The 17,621-nt window shown below is 42.4% G+C and overlaps 1 protein-coding gene and 1 long non-coding RNA gene across 5 annotated transcripts in view; one reads left to right on the forward strand and one right to left on the reverse strand.

Annotated features, from left to right (window-relative positions):
* The window catches only part of LARGE1 (LARGE xylosyl- and glucuronyltransferase 1), a 542,381-nt gene that overhangs the window by 133,435 nt on the left and 391,325 nt on the right, over nucleotides 1-17,621 (reverse strand). The window lies entirely within an intron of this gene.
* LOC122472681 overlaps nucleotides 1-17,621 on the forward strand; it is a 29,447-nt gene that overhangs the window by 4,598 nt on the left and 7,228 nt on the right. The window contains exon 3 of the long non-coding RNA XR_006294501.1: nucleotides 13,254-13,307. This is a non-coding gene — a long non-coding RNA (uncharacterized LOC122472681). The remainder of the gene's footprint in view (nucleotides 1-13,253; nucleotides 13,308-17,621) is intronic.

The raw sequence follows: 17,621 nt of genomic DNA on the forward strand, positions 1-17,621 counted from the left end.
CAATCTATTGTGCAAAAGTGAGTATAGATACTCCAAGATAAACAACAGAGGTATCATATCCTATGGTGTCTGAAGAACAACCACCAGGGGTTGCCTGGGAAAGCTCTGAGGGTGTCTTGAACTGAGCCCTGGAGGGAACAATTAACATTACTTAGTCCCTGTTAGGCACTGTGCTAGACGTTACTTAATCCTGTGACCAACCCTGCAAGGTTAGCGTTGTTCCCATTTACAGGTAAGGCTCAGAGATAAAATGGGACTAGCCTGATTCTGCACAGGCTAATGATGGAGCTGGGATCCGAGTGTGACCTGAAGCCTAGGTGTCGTTCTTCTGGGATGAAGATGAAAAGAGAAGGAAAGGGGGTTAAAAAAGTTTCCTACGGGTGCCTGGATGGCTCAGTTGGTTAAGCGTCCGACTTTGGCTCAGGTCATGATCTCACAGTTCATGGGTTCGAGCCCGCACTGCACTCTGTGCTGACAGCTCAGAGCCTGGAGCCTGCTTCCGATTCTTGTTTCCCTCTCTCTGCCCCTTCCCTGGCCGTGCACTGTATGTCTGTCTGTCTCTCCAAAATAAATAAACATTAAAAACATTAAAAAAAAGTTTTCTATATTGAAGAAATGTGAGAGACGGCATACGAGAGTGATCAGATTCTCAGAACTTATGCATGGAGGATTTATGAATTTTGCACAAGCCACCTGTGTTTTGGGGCATTTCACTGCATAACTAAAACTCCATCAGCAGGTACCCAAGTGCAGGAAAAGAGCTGAGTCGCATTGTCCACACAATGCACAAGTATTGGGCACTAGCTCTGACTATGGGTGACAGACCCATAGACAAGACAGGGTCCTCCCCCTCAGAAAGGCCACGGACTCATCAAGGAGACAAAGCATGTGACCAAATACATGGCCTGAAACGTGTAAGAGAGACATGCTAAACAGCAGACTTCAAAAGGGCATTAGAACAGCTTATCAATACCAGGTCCTAATGTGGTTAAAAATATTACACTTGGAACAACTTAGTAATCATCTACTCTAACCTTGTCATGGCATCACTGATGGAACCGAGTTACAGCAAGAGGAAACGGGATTCTCAAGATTACACAGCTGTGTAGAGACCAGAACCCTCGAGTCTTAACAAAACGGTGCTTCTCAGCTGTTCAGGATCAGCATGGGAAGGAAGGCTGCTGATACCAACAGCTGGCGTGGACCCTGGCTTCCTGGGGCCCTTACACACACTCTTCTCACGCCACACCTGCAGGAGCTGAACAGCAGACACGCCACATAAACCATGGGGTTCTGCTCGCAGTCTCGAAGCCTGCTGGTTGCCGTCCTCCTCAGAGAGAGTCCTCTCTTAGCAAGCCAAGGGCAACACACCTGTAATAGTCAGCTAATGGTCTTCTTTGGCATGGTATTAAGTCGCCAATAACAAAACGCAAGACCTTGCTTTTCAACAGTTTTGATATCCTTTTTGATGCAGACTATAAATGGAGGCTTGCAAGTTCAATGTAGAAAATAATTTGGTCTGGTGAAGTCACTGGGCAGTGGTGGGAGAGAGCCAGACAGGGGATGCATGTATGTGTATGTAGATAAGCACATAATTCTGAACAAGGAGCCAGCATTCTAATCTAGATCTGCTCAGCCAGCCAGCCAGCCAGCCATCCACCCATTCAATTCATCCAGCATTCATTTATTAAGTGCCGATTATGTGCCAGGCACTGTTCTGGGCTCTGAGTCGTAAACAACAACAACAAAGCCAAAAACCTTAAGGTCCTGTCTCGTTGGCACATCCGTTCCAGTGGGAGAGCCAGGCCACAGATCCACAGTAAAATGCCAAGTGGGGCTAAGAGACATGGGGACAGCACAGTAGAGGGGGGGGGGGGGGTCCAGACTGATGGCGGCAGCGGGAATGGGAGCCTACCAGAGAAGACAGGGGGTTGGAAAAGCATAGGTGAGGTGACATTTGAGGAGAAAGAAACTCTCCCTCGGCTCAGAGCATAAGTAAGAAGAAAGAGCGGCAGACGAATGGGGAGCCTATAGCACCGAGGCGTCCAGGAAAGGAACCAGGGGCAGCTGCAGTCTGTCTGTCTGTCCCAGGTGAGCTGGCTGCATGAAAAAGCTTTTGTCAAGGCTCAATCTAGAAAAGGTCACTGATTTAGTAGCAAGTGGCAGGTAAAAAAATCTGCCTGGATGGAGTGTGTTCCTTACTTAGAGCTCAAGGCTGCTGGAGAATAGGTCAGAAGGCACGAGGCTGCATGCTGTATGTTGGAAATACATTCCAGAGCCATCGAAGGAGGGAAATGATGCCCATCTTGGCCAGAGAAAGAGAAGCGCATAGAAACAACACATTCCCTGAGCCGAGAAGTTGAGAAGTGTACGTGGATCCCAGGGAAGATGCCGACAGCTTTCCCATCCTCTTTTTGTAGTCAAAATTAGGACATTTCAATTCATTTAGGCTTTAACTTACAAAACAGTCATTTCTTTTGCTATCAGAATTTAACCCTGCATGATTTGCCATTGAGGTCCTGCCAAAGGCCTGGGAGAAAGGAGTCATAGTGATGGATGACTGGTTAAGGGGCGGTGGGGGCATTGCAGAGTGCTGCATGATGGGGCCACACTGCCTGGGGCCTGTACTAAACTCCCATGCCTGGCCTCCAATTTTCACCAAAGGACACTGAACAAAGAGCTCTACAAAACTCTCCATTGTATTTATTGCAAGGATGTTACTGAGGACACCGTCCACTGTAGATTGAGTCCCCTCAAAATAAACAATTATATATTCTTTTGGAGCAAGAATCCTTCAAATGACCGAGTAGACCTTTTTACTTTGGCAGCCTGGAAGCTCAGAGCTCAACTTTAAAAACAGCACAGGATACAATGAACCTTGTACATAACTTATTGTGTAAGTTGCTTAAAACCCTTTGTAGGATAAAGTGGGCTATAAATGAGTGATAAATAAAACAGAATGTTTGTGCAAACACAGAGCCTGTTAGGTGTTTAACTTTGTTTAAACTTCTTACATGGTTTCTCACTATGGTTTGTTAGACACAAATCTTTGCAAAGTGTTTCCCATTTTCCATTTTCTAGTAGTGGGCCAAAGACAAGCTGACTTCTTTGTCACCATGTAAGGTTTGGAACTCCCTTAGAAGGAAGACTTTGAGATGTTGTCCTTTCACTGACTTGCTAACTTGGACAGCTACATATGCTCAGTCTAGTCTCCCAGGAAGTAGCACAAATTACCCCACTCCAGAGGTTAGAGTTTATAAAGCTTCAACCGATGTGTAGAGTCAAGCACAGTCAAGGACAGCGGAGTTCACCCGTTTCACCAAGGGGCCCGGTCCTTTCCATTAACCTTGATCTGGAGCACATCTGACGAGCAGCCTCCGGCCAGCCCATCCTCATTCTGTCTCTGCATCTGTCAGGCTGTCCGTCTCTCCTGGATCCTGGTTTTTACATGGATTCTGGCTAAACTCCACGGAAGTGACCTGGTTCTGACCTCCAGTTCCTATTTCTGTTTCACTTCCTGTAACTTCTGTTGGATGTCTGGGTTTTCTCAGTTTTCTCAGAAACCTGAGAAATGGGAAAACTACTCATTTTATCCTTTTCCTGCTGCATTTTGAACATACATCAGAGGCTCTCTCTGTTGAGCTACATTTAACCACTGCGCTGAATTAGGTACCTGGGAGGACATGGAGGGATGAGATTCCAAGAATTAAGAGCCCCTTGGGGCGCCTGGGTGGCTCAGCCGGTTAAGCATCCAACTTTTGGGCTCAGGTCAGGATCTCATGGTTCATGAATTTGAGCTCCACGTCAGGCTCTGTGCTGACAGCTCAGAGCCTGGAGCCTGCTTTGGATTCTGGGTCTCCCTCTCTTTCTGTGCCTCCCCGGCTCATGCTGTTTCTCTCCTTCAAAAATAAATAGACATTAAAAAAAATTTAAAAAAAAAAAGAAAGAAAAATAAGAACGAGGGCCCCTACTCTGGGTCAAGTTATCACAAGGCACTGCAAGGAGAGAGGAGCCCAGAACCGTCCCGCCCCAGTCACTGCCACGCTGACAGGAGCTCTGGTCCGAATTTCACACACGAGGTCTGTGAGCTATATATCCTGTCACCACCACACTAACGAGAGCTGTGTCAGTCATACACTGCTATGTATATGCCAACAGTTATGTAGTTACGTGCCACTGTCCAAGGAGCAACTGCCCCATGAATCTGTTGACTCGATTTGTTTGCCATGTGCTGTTGACTGGGTATTTGCGTGCCCCTCGAGTTCTTATGTTGAAATATAATCACCAGTGGGGATGGTGCTTGAAGGTGGGGCCCTTAGGAGGTGATCTCTGGGGTGATTCCTCAGAGATGCCTCACCCCATCAGCCATGTGAGGACACAGAAAGGAGATGGCCAACTATGAACCAGGAGGGAGTCCCACACCAGACACCAAAACTGTTGATGCCTTGATCTTGGACTTCCCAGTCTCCAAAACAGTAAGGAATAAGCGTGCCATGCAGTGTATGCAATTCTGTTAGAACAGCCCAAATGGATGAAGACACCAGACCAGGTAGAACTCTCAAATACCATTAATGTGTTTGGTTGAAGGTCTATCACCTTTCTTTTGTTCCTGGGTCTGCAAGGGGAGGGAATAGATTACAATACATCGAGGGCCTCCTGCCCATCCTTCCTGTTTCCCCAGGAATGTGTTACATGGACTGGTGCATAGGGCACGCAGAACAAGGTCTACTGAGTTCTTCAAGATGTCTCCACTTTCCCGTCTCTGCCCACTGGGCCATGGGTGAACCAAGAATGAGTTGTGGTTGCTCCAAAACCTGTGTAGGCCTGTTGTTATTGTTGCAATTAAGTATGCTAAGTCAACATTATGTAAATTGATTAATTAGAGTGTGAGAAGAGCTGTTTCTCTGAAAACTAAATTGGATTCTTGAGAAAGATCTGATGATGGCAGTGAGTAGCTGAACAACGGCTATTGTATTAGAGAACTCAGAAACGCAGTAAACATCGGGCTGGATTCTGCATTCCCGGGCTTGGAGAGTGTCTTTGATGCTACCTCTAACTGAAATTGGAAATGACATTACAAGCGTAGGCTGTATAAAAAAATGCCAAATAAGGATAATCAGTGGACTCTAAATCAGAAACAAAGCTGTGACTTCAAAACACCTGCATTTACAGCCATGGTTCATCTGTACGTTTTCTCCCCATATTATGGCCATCTTTGTGATACCTGAGCAATTATCATAGGCAGTCTCAGAAACAAGCATAACGAGGGGCGCCTGGGTGGCTCAGTCAGTTAAGCAGCCGACTTCGGCTCAGGTCATGATCTCGTGGTCTGTGGGTTCGAGCCCCGTGTCAGGCTCTGTGCTGACAGCTCAGAGCCTGGAGCCTGCTTCCGATCCTGTGTCTCCCTCTCTCTCTGCCCCTCCACCGCTCTTTGTCTCACTCTGTCTCTCAAAAATAAATAAATGTAAAAAAAAAAAAAAGAAAAAGAAACAAGCATCACGAGAGTTCTAGGCCAGGCCCAATTGTTCCGAGACCTGGGCATCCACTTTTGTGAAATATTTCCACAAAATAATCCCAAAGGTCCATCTGAGTTCTGACACTAGGATTCTGTGGCTGTCAATTAGCTCATAGCTGCTTAAGACCTAAGCACATCCATCAATCCATCTGTACCGAAAAGTCTCCCATACGATCTAAGGACTCTGACCTACCTTATTATAATCAGTGCTCCCCACCTTGGGTACTTTTATTCTTCCTTAGAGACAGGAAGATTTGGGACATATTGTCTTCATAGTTTTCAAACACACAGTTCTTGGTTTGCCTGTGACTTCTAAATGTATTCCTAATCAAAGTGTGGAAAACTCTTAAACATCTTATAAAGTCCTTTGTGCTGCTTCTGTGCTTCACGTTCTCCATTTCAATTAACTCTGTATTAAGGTGTCATTGGATGAAAGGCATCAGAGAAACAGAGGAACCTGTTATAAGCGCAACCTTTTAGCCCCCAGGAGATTCTAATTCCGTTCCACTTATGCAATATTTGACTGCTGCTGACCCGGTAACTTAGGGGCAAGCTTCCTCATCATGAATCATTTTAAAGAGCTTGTACATGTGGGCAGCTGTGGCTCTGAGCTAACAGAACTCAACATGCTGTCCACTCACCTTTTGTAGATTTGGAATAATGTGCCAGGTGAGAATGAAGCCAAAGGGGGCCGCAGAGAAAGATACAGATGAGGAACAGGAGCAAACCTGCAGTCTGGGAAATTCTGTGGCCATCAACAAAGCTAGGCACTAAGGCAAAGTGAGTCAACTTTGTCTTCCACTAACAGTCACTTGTACACATCACTGAAGATTTAAGGACAAGTATGTGGAAGAACATACTGAATCACAACCAGAATTTTTATTCCTTAATTCGATACACATTTAGTGGACATCTAGGACAGGTCATGGATTATTATTAAGTAAAAGAATGAATGAGATAGAACTGCTGACTTCAGACACACTGCAAATAAATATAGGAGACGTTTATGTGCATGAGAGACACAAGAGAGTATCCACTGTGCCCCAGTGGAACCTAAGTAAACTCCCATGGAAATACTGCAATGCACTAATTCTTTGCAACTGAGAGAGCCAGGGGAGGTGGTATTTGTGCTGGGTCTTAAAGGATGAATAAGATTTTGGTGGGCAGATTAAAAGTAGAAGGGCCATTTCAGGCTGAGGAAAGACCCCAAGCGTAACAATCACATAGAGCCCAGCATGGGGAAGGGAAGCTGCATACGTATCAAAGACACCAGCATCCCAGTTTCCAGTCCCAGCTGAGCCACTGGCCACTTGTGTGTCCTTTCAAATTCCTTTTATTCTCTGGGCTTTAGTTTGTTCTCTGCAAAATGGGGCTGATAAAACCCACTTAGGTACTATAAAGACTAGAGATAATATAGGTAAAGTATCTATACCTACACTGATGTTGTTTAATAAATGAATTGTGGTTTTTACTGTTATTACTAGGAACTAAATCTGGGCAAGTGGACTGGGGTCAGCGTGGACACAGAAATCTGGTCTTGACTTAGATGCTGAAGTGAGTGGGCATCAAATTTGCTAAACAGGAAAAGAATATGAAACTAATCCTTGTCCTATTTGTGCCTTAGGGATTTTAGGAACCATAATAACAACAGCAAAAGTAACAAACAGAAGTGTCCATAAGACAATTAGTATAGGGCATTTAAAATACACTGTTTCATTTAAGTTTTCCAATAACCCCAGAAGATAGATATTGTTACCTTCCATTTAACAGAAATGGAAACCGAGGCTTAGAAAAACTGAAATCTCTGCCTGTGGACATGCTACTAATAAGCTGTGCAGCTGTATTCAAACCCAGGTCCTTCCTGAGTCCAGATATGCAAGCCTCATGAACTGTTCAGGAATTCCTTTCAATGTGAATCTAGGGGTGTGGTCCATTGTGAAGACTTTTTCAGGTTACTGAAGAGTACAACCAAACTCCCCTGACACCACAGGGTTTGATACAGCTTGGGGTCCTGCCAGAAATGGACCCGACATCCTGAGGGCTGTCTCCTGTCCAGAATCCTCCTGGCTCAGCCAGTGTAGCTGAAATTCTCTGACTTTTCAGCACCTGACAACTCGGACAGCCCACGCCATACTCTCAGTAGGACCAGAGAACAACGCAGGTGGGTTTCTACTCTGTAGGCTGGAACGCTGGTGGCTAAGCCCATGCAATGGGCAGACACGTGGACGGCATTAGGAAGTTTGAGAACCTCATGCCACAAGGTCGGCCACCTCACACGGTCTTGCTACACACACAGTGAGAAGATGGCTGCCACCTTGTGGACATTCCCCGGGGGCCTTCGATACATGGAGCGATGCTGATGTTGGATGCATACCTATGGTAAAGCTAACTGCAGCAGAGGATGAGAGGGAAGGTTTAAAAGGGGTAAAAAGCAATTTCCTCCTCTATAAAGCCTTTCCCAACTTCATGGGCCAAATTTAGCTCTCCTGCTGCACTTCCATTGCTCCTGGACCATGTCCTCATTATAATAATTATCTCTTAGTATCAGCGGGCATCACGATCCTCTGAGGAGGCTTTTAAAAGTACATGCAGGGGCGCCTGGGTGGCGCAGTCGGTTAAGCGTCCGACTTCAGCCAGGTCACGATCTTGCGGTCCGTGAGTTCGGGCCCCGCGTCGGGCTCTGGGCTGATGGCTCAGAGCCTGGAGCCTGTTTCCGATTCTGTGTCTCCCTCTCTCTCTGCCCCTCCCCCGTTCATGCTCTGTCTCTCTCTGTCCCAAAAATGAAAAAAAAATAAACGTTGAAAAAAAAGTACATGCACTTGGCTCCCCATCTCAGGAGATTCTAATTTGCTAAGTTTGGGTTTTGGACAGGGAATTAGTATTTTTAAAGAGCCCCTCCCCCAACCCCGAGCATTAGTATTTGACAGTATGGAGGATAATATATCCTGAAAAACAAACCAAAAATCTTGGTAGAAACCTAAAAATGCTGGATTAGTGATGATGATGATGATGATGATGATGATGATGATGATGATGTGGGGGTGGGTGTAAAAAAGGAAAAAAAGGAATAGACAGGAACATAAGGATAATCTTCAGAGTCAATAAAGAAATTGATAAGAAAGCACAAATCCAGAGAGGTAAGCAAGCTGAAAGCAATACATGAGCTGGGGAACCTGCCTCCATGAGCATCATTAAGCACTGGTTTTAATAAGCCAAACACAGGAAGAGAGAGAGACTAGGACTGTAGGACTATGCAAAAGCAGGCTGGGCAACAAAGACTAAAGCCAGGAATCCACCCTGCCCTCCACAACCCCTGGAGAAGTCAGGGCCCTGGTCAGTGAAGCCAGCCCTGCAGCGGAAGAGAGAAGGGACATTTGCCTGTCCTGGCTCCAAGTCTGGGTGAAAGACAGTGACAAAGAGGTCTCTACTGAGAGTTCTTAACTCCAGGCCTATCCGCAGGTATTCGGGGGCCAGAATTCATAGCTGTCTTTTTGGTTTGAAACCACTGTGAACACAAATCCTCCCTGGAGGCATGTATTTTAAAACCTGGCATCAAAGAGTTCTCATAGATAAATCTCCAACTCTCTTGCCGCCGCCCCCCTGCCCCCAGACACACACATATACACACAGTTGCAAAATCTATCAAAAAACAAACCCTGCAGAAGTCAAAATGAATTCAACCCCAAAAGACTGACTATTGAAAACATTACATAAGAACATAACACAGACCCACAGACTGAGAAGTAACAGGTGGTGGTTTAAAAACATCCCCAAATTCTTTCACGCTCCTTCCATGAAAAGGTAGAGTCTAATCCTCTGCCCATTGAATGATTCATTTCGATACCAACCTGCCTCACACTGTTTGCTCACTTTGAGAGAACCCAGTCTCCATGAGACAAGGACACTTGAGAGGCCTCCATGAAGGGTCAGGTCAATAAAGCCCCCAGCCTACATCAGGCACCAACTTGCCAGCTATGTGAGTATACCTTGAAAGTCAATTACACAGCCTCTTCAATAAATGGTGCTGGGAAAACTGGATAACCACATGCAGAATGAAATCAGACCCCTATCTTACACCACTCATAAAAATGAACTCAAAATGGATTAAGGACGTATACATAAAAATTGAAACTATAAAACTCCTAAGAGAAAATATATAGAAAAAAAAAGCTCTTCACTTTGGCAATGACTTTTTTGGATATGACACCAAAAACACAACCAATAAAAGCAAAAATTAAATGAGTGGGACTGTATCAAACTAAAAAGCTCTGTATAGCAAAAGAAACAACAAAATGAAAAGGCAACTGATGAAATGGGAAAGATATTTGCTTAACCGACTGAGCCACCCAGGCGCCCCTATGAAAGATATTTGCAAATCACATATCTGATAAGGAGTTAATATACAAAATATATAAGGAACTCATACACCTCAACAGCAAAACAACAATCTGATTAAAAAATGGGCAGAGGACCTGGGAAGATGTTTTTCCCAAAGAAGACATACAAGTAGCCAACAGGTACATGAAAAAGTACAGCCATCACTAATCATCAAGGGAATGCCTATGAAACTACAGTGAGGTGTCACTTCACCCCTGTTGGAGTGGCTGTCATCAAAAGGACAAGAGGTAACCTGTACTGGCAAGGATGTAGAGACAAGGGAACCCTTGCGCACTGTTGATGGGAAAGTCAACTGGCATAGCTATTAGGGAAAATGGTATGGAAAAATTAAATACAGAACTACTATATAACCCAGCAACTCCACTTTTGGGTATATATCCAAAGGAAATGAAAACAAGATCTCAAAGACACATCTGCACTCCCATGCGGCATTCATCATTCACCCTGGCACTATTCACAACAGCCAAGACATGGAAACAACCTAAGTGTGACCAGACAAATAAAGAACATGTGGTACATTCAGTGGAATATTATTCAGCCATAAAAAGAGGGAGATCTTGCCATTTGACACAACTTGGATGGACCTTGAGGACATTATGCTAAATGGCATAAGACAGAGAAAGACAAATACTATATGGTATCACTTATATCGGGAAATCTGAAAAAGCTCATAGGAAGTATAACGGTGGTTACCAAGGGCTGGGGGTGGCAGTGAGAGGGAGGTGGCAGTGAGGGGAAATGTTGGTCAAAGGGTATAAACTTCTAGTAATAAGATGAGTTAGTTCTGGGGATCTAATATGTAGCAGGGTGAATATAGTTAGTAAGACTGTATTATATACTTGAAAGTTGATGTCAAATGTTCTCATCACAAAGACTGGGACATGATGGTAATCATTTTGCAATGTACAATGTATCAAATCAAATCAAATCAAAAACACATTGTATACCTTAAACTTACATAATCTTATAAGTCAAATCTATCTCAATAAAGCTGAAAAAATAACTGAAACAAAAATAAAATACCAACACCATAACACAATAAAATATTTTGTGTGTAAAAAAAGGGGAAAAGATCAATTATCCAAACCAAGATGACATATGCCTACAACAGCATGAGTCCCCAAATGAGAAATGCCCAGCTAAGCCCTTCCTGAATTTCTAACAGAAATCATAAGACATAAGTGACTTGTTTTAAGTCACTAAAGTTGATTTTAATTTGGTATGGATGAATAGGTAACTATCCATACTATAAAAAAGTATGATAAAAGAACATGAAAGCTGTCAAAAATGACCAGGCATATTTGAAAAGAAACCAAGAAAAGGACGTGGAAATGAAAAGTGACTGACGGCTGACTTATCAACAGAAACAATGTAAGCCTTTAGAGAGTGGACGAATTTCTTCAGCATGCCAAAAGAAAATCATTATCACCTAAACTGGTGGATACAGTGAAAACATCCTTTAGGATGGCAAAATAAAGACATTTTTTCAGAGGATCAGGAACAAATTTGACTAGGAGCAGACATTCATTAAAGGAAATTTAAAAATATACATTATAGGGAGGAGGAAAATGATCCTAGAAGTCTGAAATGTGGGAAAGAATAGAGAGAAAAAAGCAAATTTATAAAGCTTTAAAAACATACCAACTGAAAATCAACAATGCTACCTAATGAAATTAGAAGAAAAGTGAAATATGGCACAAAAACAGACACTCAGATCAATGGAACAGAATAGAGAACCCAGAAGTGGACCCACAAACGTATGGCCAACTAATCTTTGACAAAGCAGGAAAGAATATCCAATGGAATAAAAACAGTCTCTTCAGCAAGTGGTGCTGGGAAAACTGGACAGCGACATGCAGAAGAATGGACCTGGACCACTTTCTTACACCATCCACAAAAAGAAACTCAAAATGGATGAAAGGCCTAAACGCAAGACAGGAAGCCATCAAAATCCTAGAGGAGGAAGCAGGCAAAAACCTCTTTGATCTGGAGGGCATTATGCTAAGTGAAATTAGTCAGTCAGAGAAAGACAAATATCATAGGACTTCACTCAAATGAGGACTTTAAGACACAGAACAGATGAACATAAGGGAAGGGAAGCAAAAATAATATAAAAACAGGGGAGACAAAACAGAAGAGACTCATAAATATGGAGAACAAACAGAGGGTTACTGGAGGGGTTGTGGGAGGGGAGGATGAGCTAAATGGGTAAGGGGCATTAAGGAATCTACTCCTGAAATCATTGTTGCACTATATGCTAACTAACTTGGATGTAAATTCAAAAAATAAAATTTTAAAAAAAGAAGAAAAGTGAAACAACCTAACGTACTTTAAACAACAAGCATGTAATTCAAGAGGAGGTGATTATAGACAAAGCATTCTAAAGTTCTCATGGGTTTTTTTTAGGAGAGGGAAAATATTGATTTTAGACTTTAAGTTAAATATTCATGATAAGATTCCTAGATTCCTCAACCTAACAGAGGTTAAAATCCAAAGAAGATCAGAAAGGAGAAATGAGGGAACCTAAGAAGTGGGACCAGTAGGAGGCACAAAATCAAATGGCAGAAGTAACAACCACCATATGAATAACAGAAATTTGGATAAATAGACCCATACCTTCTGGGTGAAGGATTTTTATACAAATTTTTTTTAAATCCAGCTACATGTCATTTAAAAAGGAAAAAAAAAATAAAATAAAAAGATAAAAAAAAATCAAAAGGCAAATATGAAATACATCTATTAATATACCAAAAAAAGACACCACTAGAGGTAGTCTTTACATTATGAAAACATTGAAGTCTATCGATACATTATTAGGATCAGTAAAAGTCTATCGATAAATTATTAGGATCAGCAAGAGTTTAGTAGATTTCTGCATATAGTGTCCATATACAAAAGTTAATTGTCTTTTCATATATGGACAATAAGTTAAAAATACACTAAAATTTCATTTGCAATGGAAAAAAATACATCAGATACCCAGAAATGCATCTACAGAATATGTGTAAGACTTTTATGGGGAACACTATAAAGTGTTATTGGAAGATATTAAAGAACAAACCAAAAGAATAACAAATCATGTTTATAGATTAAAAAAAAACCCTCATTATCATCAAGATAACAATTCCTGTCAAACTGATTTATGGATATTGACTTGATAAAATTCCAATCAAAATCCCAATGTTTATGAGTGTGTGTATACATGCACGGGACCTGAGAAATTTATTCTTACACATATTTAAGAATAGGCAAGACTCTGATAATTCACTAAGGTATAAACACCTATACATACTGTATTTTTGTTATAGTTCAATTTTAAAAAGCTTTTTTTTTTTAAAAGGGAAAGAATATGTGAGGAGACCACCACTACCAGCTACCAAGACCTATTATAAAGGTATAGTAACATAATGTGGTACTGATACAGGGATGCGCAAATAGCCTACGTATATGCAGGAATGTGATCTATGACAGATAAATGGGAGAAAGTTGATTTGGAAAACTATCTTGGAACAAATGTTTATAAAAAATAAACAAACTTTATATAAATCAATCCCATATGAAGTTAAATATGAAAAACTCTTTAACAAACTAAAAAAAAATTAGAATAAAATGTGGAGAATATTTTTTAGACCTCGGGGTATGGGTTATTTTCTTAAACCAAATACAAAAGCATGCAAACCATAAAGGAAAAGTCCGATAAATTCAACTGTGCTCTAATGTCAGTGTATCAATGGACACAATAAAAAAAATTAGAAAGACATGAAATAAACTGAGAGATGATTTTGCAGCATATAGAATTTGCAAAGGCTTAGTATCTAGAACATATAAAGAGTGGTTACAAATCAATAAGGAAAAGATGAGCAACTCAATGGAAAAATGGGCAAAGACATGAATATTTCTAGAATAGAAAATCCAACCAGTCAATAAACACATTAACAATGTTCAACCTCATTAGTAATAGAAAAATGCAAATTAATGCACCAGTGACATATCATTTTTCACACAGTAGACTGGCAAAGATTTTAAAAAGTAAGACAACAAGGAGTAATTACCAGTGTAGATGGGTAGCCATAGGAACCCTTAATCACTACAGTGGGAGTATAAATTGTAACAACTACTTTGGAAAACCACTGGCAATCAGTAATCAAGTTGAATATATACCTATTCTATGACCCACCTCTATGTGTAACCCCTCAGGAAAGCCTCAGGAGGTATGCACCCTAAAATATATATAAATAATATTCATACAAGTATCGTTGGGAATAGCCAAAACTGTGGCAAAAGAAGGGATACACTGTGACTTAGGCATACAGAGCAGTGAAAACAGAATGAACTCAAGTTACATGTTGCGATGCTGATGTAGCCCACTAATAAGACAGGAGCAAAAGAAGGAAGTTACAAAAGTATATAGGCAGAATGCTTCCATTTTTAAAAAATGAAAAGAGGCAGAATAAATAACACAGTATTTGAGAATGTGGATTGTTAAACTACAAAGAAGAGCCAGGAGGTGATAAAACATACTGGATTCTGGATTTAACTCTGGGCAAAGAGTACATAGGGCTTCAAAGGGTTTGACGAAGGTTTATTTCTTGAGCTAGATGGTGGATACATGGATGTTGGATTTATTCTTCTTTAAGCAGAATGTAAATATCAAATGTATTCCTTTCCGTGTAGAGCATGTCTCATATATTTTAAATACATAAGAACAAAAATGACAACAGTTGCTACAAAACAAATAAAGCTGGTGGAGGCAGGGGGACAAGGGGTAAATAAACAGCCCAAAGCCCAGGGGATTCTGCGAAGCGCCTCCAGTTGTGTGCCAGTGGGTCCTGTTGTCCTAAGTGTTTATTTGCACATCTGTCTTCCTGTTACAACTGTGAACCCGGTGAGGGCAGCGATTGTATTCCGCTCCCATCTATTTCCCCAGCCGTGGCATTGCTGACGTGCCACGGACATTTGTTGACTAGTGATGATGGCATCCTTCCTCATACTGCCTGAGCCAGAAAGCTGGAAGTCAACTCTGATTCCTTCTCTCCCTCACCAACCATAGCCTAGCATCCTAAGTAGCACATGCAAAACATATCTGAGATCCAGACACCTCTCTCTGCAAATGCTGCTATCCTCCCCTGCCCTAACCAGTCACCCTCCTCCAATCCCACTTCCACGCTGTAAACAAGCTATGTTCTCGGAACGCAAATCAGATCCACACCAGTACCTTACTGTAAAACTATTTAAACATAAAAAACAAACTATTAGTGTGGCCTCCAGATCCCTACATGAACAAGCCCCTGCCCATCTCCTTCTGCCCTTCCTAATGTGTGTCCCTCAAGATTACTCCAGCCACATGGGACATCCCGTTCCTCCAAGGCCAACCGTTCAGATGCCATACGTGCTGGAATGTTCTCTGCCAAGCTCTTCCCTACTTTTCTCAGGGTCAGCTCCTCTGCACTCTTTCAGCTTAAGGTTCTCCTTCTAGAGAAGCCTTCCTTCTTGTCCCTCTCCCCAAATACCTCCCCACTCCTTTATTCTCAAATTCTCTCATGTTTCCTTCAGATGACCTATCACATTGATTTTTCTCTTGCCTCTCTTTCATACTACATAAGCTTCTGAGGGGGGTTGTTATTCTATGTCTAGAGCCCAGTAGTGTCAGGAATATAGTAAGTGTTCAATAAATATTTGTTGAAGGGGAGGAAAAAAAGGAAGCCCAGATTAATTACAATGGAAGATACTCCTTGGATAAGTCATGAACCTTAACTGTGATCCCAGGTGTTTCCCCTCCTTTCCTGATCTCCTCACTTACCCACTCTCCCAAGGACAGGATGCTTCCTGTGGCAAAGGAGCTCAGAAGAACCAGTCCTCACCTCATTCTCCCCTGAGTTTTCTCTGTTCTCCCCTTTACCACACACACACCTGATGTGGTAGTTCTCTCACACTGATCCTATGTGTCACTTCTAAAGGAACGATATTATTGTCTCAATGTTCTCTTACATTCTCCAAGGGGCAGGTGCGAACTGTAAGGAAAAGACTGGAGACGCCCTGCCTTCCCTTGGCCGCTCTTCCTTGCTTACCTGCCACATGGCTGTCTCTGAATCTGTACAAATGGTGACACTCAGCCCAGGGTACTCAGTGTTGAGATGATTCTCAAACTACGAGAACAATTCAAAGGAAATGATATGGGCTCATTGGAGACGCGGCGATTATTAGAACAAGACCTCTAATCTCATGAACAGTTTTCCTAATTAACAAGTCCCATTTTCCCTTAACTGATGTATATTCTAATTTTTTTAATGACAGCTCATTCATAAAGAGGCAGAATCCAAAAAGAAAGCCTTCTGAGTTTTGTTCAAAGGATTCAAGTTTAAAAGCAAATAGGTGAAGGATTAACGGAAGGTTCAAGTTTCATTAAGTAGATGTGTTGATGTTACGGGAAAGTAAAGTACAGAGGGCCAAGCCTTTCCATCCTTAGGAACACGTCGCCTGTAATGAATTCTGTACAGCACTGCTTTCAACCCTGCGATATTTCATTCATTGATTTTATTGTCAAATGAAAAGGCTCTGGTTCCAAGTGGCATTTCGTGAGACAGACGGGAGTGACCCAGACTTCATTACTCGGCACTTGCTCTCTGGATAATTTTAATGCTACGTGGGCGGAAAGCAACAGAAGAGGACAGTGTGCTGATTCCAACATCTGGAATCACTTTGGTTGAGGTCCATGCTGCCAATACCCCCCAGCTATTCGATTCCATCTGTCTCTAGAAATTTGTGTGCCTGCCCTGGATGCTAATGAAGGGCCTGACCCCAGCTTCTCTCCCTCCCCTCTGAGGCTCAGAGGGGTGACTGGCACAGGTGGTCAATCTTGCTAGCTGTGGCAGAAGATGAGGACAGAGAAGGAGTTCAGCATGTGGCGGGAACACCCGGGAAGCATCCCGATGAACTATTCAACAGCATGCTCTCTGCACTGTGGCAACACCGGGGAGGGCACAGAGCACAGAGAGCCCCGTCTCTTCCGTGATCTTGTCACCTTTTCAATAGAAAGTTCATTTTTTTTTGCCAGGGGCTCTCTCCATCAACGTCTCTGACTCTACGCGTGCCTATCGAATGTCGTATGAGTTTCGGTCCCAGATCACCAACTCTACACCCAACATTTCGATGCGGCTGTCACTCAAGTTCAGCATGTAACAGCCCAGACTCCAAATTTTTCCAGCATGGTTGCCATTTTTAGGCCACAAGTCTGGGCGCTTGAACTCAATTAATTATCAAACCCATTAGTAATTCCTTTGGAAAAAGAGGACATAAAGCCACAACATTTATTATTTCCTGGGAACAGGTGCTCTGAAAATATCTGTTTTATTTTTCCTAGTAGCCGAAGTACATATCTCAGTCTCCATTTTTCAGATGAGGAAACGAACTGACAGCTGAAGGGCACTCAGCTGGAAAGTGGCAGAACCAGAGCCCGGCCTTACACGGCTTACGGAAAGTCCAAAAGCAAACCCCCAAAACATTAAGCAAAAATAATCATTACTGTTGCAATAATTATTAATAACTAATAATAATGAAAACCATTGCCTCTCTGTACAAAGCATATGCTCAAGTTCTCAATGTGTTTAAGGATTTATCACTGGTCTTTTCTTTTCTCCGGTCGCTAATTTTTTGTGTCTTAACCATTTCATTTCCCACCAACGTGCCTCACCAAAAGGAATACCAACAT

The sequence above is a fragment of the Prionailurus bengalensis genome, chromosome B4, assembly GCF_016509475.1.
Source record: "Prionailurus bengalensis isolate Pbe53 chromosome B4, Fcat_Pben_1.1_paternal_pri, whole genome shotgun sequence".
Classification (NCBI taxonomy): domain Eukaryota; kingdom Metazoa; phylum Chordata; class Mammalia; order Carnivora; family Felidae; genus Prionailurus; species Prionailurus bengalensis.